A 5,223-nucleotide genomic window follows, 5' to 3' on the forward strand; every position below is an offset into this window, starting at 1 on the left:
TTATCATGAGAAATTGCATGCCTTGTTTATTTTCCAAGTTGACATGTTTCACAAACTTTCTACATATCATCCACTTTGGGCTTAGGTAAGCCTATCATATGTGACTGTATATTCTTCAAAACACTACACATTTATGTGGCCAATACGTTTATGCCAAATGTCAATATCAGCCACAACTCTTGCACCTTGTGCAAACATAGCAACCTTCAGTTCAAGTACATTTACATCCAAAGTAGGCATTATCCCCACATGCTTGCCTTTTATAACCAGTTTACATCCATTCCTAAAATGTTTTACAAAGTAACCATTCTAATTGACCTTTACTTGCAATCCCTACTTAACCATTTTCCCAACAAAAACCAAGTTCTTTGTGATGTTAGGCACATGGAGCACATCAACCAAACACTTAACTTTTCCATCTTGCATAGATAATGGAACACTCCCAACATGAGCAATAGGATGCATTGTATTGTCACCTATTTCCACAAAACTAGGCATTTTAAGATTTTTCATTTCTCTAAACCATTCTCCATGAGATGTCATATGATTAGAGACACTTCAATCCACATACCATACATCATTAGTCATTATTGCTAGTGCATCTACATTTTCTGTATTCATCGTGTGCTACATAATAAGAAAAAACTTCTCATTATCAACCTAATTACTAGTAGATGCATAATTTGTTATGATGTCTTCTCCTATGTCTGTTATTTTCATCTCTTCTCTTTTCTAGACAATCATATGAAATATGACCTTTCTTACCACAATTATAGCATTATATAATATCATAGTCTACATTCTGTCTACCACATCCTTTATGGCTTCCCCTACCTCGAGACCAATCTCTACCACTTGTATGTGACTGCTCTTGTGAGTTATGAGATTGGCTCTAATTTTGCCCATAACGGCCACCACCACGACCTCTACCTCTATTTGCATTAGCGTAGAGCAACTATATTGAATTATTCTTGCTTTGTGACAAAGATGTAACAAGACCCAAGTTTTTCTTGTCTAATATCAATATAGATATTAAATATGTAAAGTCAAGAATGGTGTCTCTTGTGTTGATGGAGGATCGAAACTGCTTGTACTCCTTACCTAAGCTATCCAAACATGTAGCCACTATATCATCATCATCAACCTACTTTTTAATAGATCCAAGAGCTTCAACATGCTCGTAGTTTTCAACACATTGTTATTAATAGATAAATTGACACACTTGACATTGTTTAACTTAGATTTTAGCTACAACTTTCTAGCTTTGGTATTTGTACTAAACAGTTTGACTAGATTATTTCATGATTCTGCAAGACTATCTACATCTTGTATATGCCTAATCATATTGTTTGAAACACTAATGGAAAGCCAATACATAACTTTCCAAGTACCCTCATTCCATTTCTTAAATGCATTGGCCTACTCAAGCGTGGCATTTTCCTATGATAACTCTACAACTTGAGCATATCTCCTTCAATGTAGTTCCAATAATCTTTACCCATAAGGAAATTGGTTAATTTGAACTTCCAAGCATAGAAGTTATACTTGTCAAGATTTTTCATTGACAGTTTGATTAAATCCCTCAGAAATTGTGCAACAAAACCCAAAAATTTGCTTTCATCAACAACTAGCTAATTTAAGTAAATTGTCATATGTACTGAACTCAGTACATAGGCATACCCTAAGCAACACATATAATGTCTAACAATATCCAAATATTATCTATCACACCTAACACTTATAACTTGTTTGCAAAATGATGAGGTTTGTAAAATTCGAGTACCTTACTAGATTCACACACAAACAACTTCTAACTCCCAAACATAGGCCGAAACGTGAATCTGACCACGTAGGCAAAGACCAAAGATCTATTACACTCCCTTGAGAGCTACAAGCTTGCAAACATGGATCACCAATCAAAGATCATATAAGAGAGATCTCCATATGTGTACTCCACAATATGGCTTTCTTATAAACTCTTTTGCTTGTGGCTCACAACTCCTTGCCTGAATACCACTATGATACCATGAAAAGATGGGGGAGATAGTGGGAGCTTGAGCTCTTGCAAGACATACAACACACAAAGAATGCATGCACACAAGATATGAAGGTGAAAACCCGTGTGTATTCTTCTTCTTCTTCTCCACTATAATAATCTACTAAGAATAAGAGACACTACAATATACATAGTATACAAGTGGTCCATACTATGAACACACTAAGTAGAAAGATGACTAGATAGATATCCTATAACTCGAGTGGGTGGACTAACAACATCAAAGTATCACTTGAATGATATGTTGTTGCAAGTACCAATCGTGTAAGTGATATAAATGCAAAAACAATCACCAAGGTATATGAGTTTCAGCTCATGTTGAGCTTAATATCTCAACATAAAGAAGATGGAGTCCACAAAAGGAAGTCACCACTACTTCACAAGGAGGCGAGTAGTGTCCTATCAAGTCCACCTTGGGTGGCCCACAAGAGCATACTTTGATACAAAGTGTACTAGTCAACCTAAGCACCCTATAATTGCTATGTGAAGAACTCCATTGAGATAAGGCAGAAGTAGTCCAAGGAAAGCAACATGCATGGTTAGATGATACCCATGAGGCCTACAAAATATTCATAGTATAAATGATCTCTAGACACAATTGAAGGATAATGACCTGGCATTTGAATCCAAGAACTGAGAAATAGAAGAGATATTAAAGAATTGTGAGGAAATTCAAGTCAAAGTGATAACTCTTACAATCCAGTTAGAGCAGAAGAAAGCCAAGACAACTCTCCATGTTAGAGAACTCCAAAAGAATCAACAAGCCCAAGAATAGTTGAAAGCAGTTTGTATAGGGTTGCAACATGCTATTGAGGCAAGCTTGACTGGAGCTATCAGCTTAACATAAACTGAAGTTAAAAGAACCTATACAAAGTTAACCTTATTGTACGTAGAGAGAGCTTAAGGCACATGTTGATATTTACAAATATGTAATTACACAACAATAGGACAATTCTCACCTCCAATACTAAGAGTGTAGATAAATTAAAGGCACAATTAGGCTTCTCCATCACAACATTGAACAGTCTAAACTTGGGCCAAGAACTTAACCTTTTGACCCCTATTCCAACAAGAGAAGCTCTCATACATCATTGAGGGACATAAGTTATGGAGACTAGGAGTTGGAAGATCTAGGACTCTACCCATCATAGTCCTTTTATAGTACACATCCATGGAGCAACCTAAAATCATGTATATCCTAGTAAATTATACAAAACCATTGCAATACAATGAGCCAAGGGAAATAAATGAGGTGCCTCAAGGTTCACAAAAGGTAGTAAAGATGGCATCTAAAATACGGGAGCATTATACAAAGATGATCCTTGCACTGTGGACCTCCACTTCTCCACTCAAAATGTGTTCGATAGAAGTAAGGTTCCAAAAGAACCTACCATTCTGCACTTTGACCAGACTAGGAGATAATGTTTCTAAAAGATAGGAAGAGCAACAAAGAAAGAATGCACTGTGGAAAGCTTGTCAATTTCAAACAGATAAGCTCAAATGTAAACATTTGGTATTAAAGCCCAAGGACATTTGGAAGTATCAACTAGAGTGGCAGTACAATATACTCAAGTCTCATGACATTGCAAGGTTGGTATTATGAAGTTACAAGGAGCCACCATGTCTATATTGTGCATGACCTTATCCCACTGAGGAAATTTTGTTGAGCATAGAAAGTGAAAGAAGAAAACCTACCATGATTTTATAGCCCTAAGGGTGTGCAAATTCTATGACAAAAAAAGCAATGAAAAATTTGTAAGTTGTTGAGTTTTAAGAATTGTGCTTGCACTATGTGGAATGATGCCCTAGGTCAAAGGAACAACCATAGTCCAATCAGAAGAAGGCCAAACTAAAGCTTGAAAAGTTTAATTTAGCATAGAAGTTTGCTACTACTAGGTCCACATCTATAGGCGACACAGAGATCTAGATATTGGTAGAGAAAAATTTCAACATATGAAGTCTGACAATAACAAGGAAGGTGTAATAGAGATTCCTATAGTAACAATGTTGAAATTTCTAAAAGGATTACCTAGGATGTTAGTGGTAGATATAGAGGCTTTTGCAGCATCAAAAAAATGCCATATAATAATGAAGTCTCAAAAACTATAGAACTAACCTCTTACTTCTAGATCATGCAAAGAAAAGTAAGGAAATATAGCAATGTTTATAGAATTTGCAATACCAAGTAGTGCAATGAAAACTATTAGCTAAGATGTTTGCTCAATGGACAAGGATCTTATGACCAAAGTGGAGTAGGAATACTAGATGTTATATGAGACTAATATTGAGTTATAGTGTTGGGATTTACACTCAATGGTAGGACTTTGATAGAACTCTTTATATTTGATTCAAGAGCTTCAACCTTGTTGCCAACATTATCTCTCACCTACCTACAAACACTCGTTCTCTATCTAGTTTTGTAAATGCATGTGCTTATAAAGATTTGGCCCCCTAATTCTAGCATCCTCTCAGATTGTGAACCACAAAACGTATTTTTGCACTACACAACACCACCTTTTTCATGTGGAACACACCAACTTCTTTGTTCAAGGGCTCCCCTAATAAATCTTCTAACAAGAAAGTTCATTGTCCTACATCCTTCAAGTTTTTGTATATGAAGCTTAAGCTTACTATAGTGTCACCCTAACTTTGAATTATACACCATACATGGTCTCCTCCTTTAAAATTTTCTTCTTTACATTTCAATTGACCCATGTCTGTCTCTTATGCTACATGAAACCAAAAATATAGGCTAAAATAAGTACATCCTCTTCCAACTTTAACAATTGATCTAACTTGTGTTGAATTGGCTCTTTTGGAGATAGCTTGAACTCTACAATAATTTTAAGAGGAGGTGCTCCAAAGTTCATAGGCATCATAGTTTGAGATTTGTAGTAATTCTGAGTGAATGTACTACAAAGTCTATAGGCACTACAACTTCCATCCTATATACCAATTAATAGGGACATTCCTATTGTTACCTTATAAGTAGTTAGAAAAGCCCGAAGTGTATAGTTTAACTTCTTATTCTAGTGAGTACAATTATCCTCCACCGTTTTTCTAAAATTTGCATCAAAATTTCGTTGGAACTTTAAGCTTGACCATTCACCTACAAGTGATAGATTTCTTACGTACAATCATGTGTTCCTTGGTCAACTTAGCAATGA

This window comes from Lygodium microphyllum, chromosome 14, assembly GCF_053477565.2.
Source record: "Lygodium microphyllum isolate KBCC chromosome 14, Lygodium_microphyllum_v1.1.10, whole genome shotgun sequence".
Taxonomy (NCBI): domain Eukaryota; kingdom Viridiplantae; phylum Streptophyta; class Polypodiopsida; order Schizaeales; family Lygodiaceae; genus Lygodium; species Lygodium microphyllum.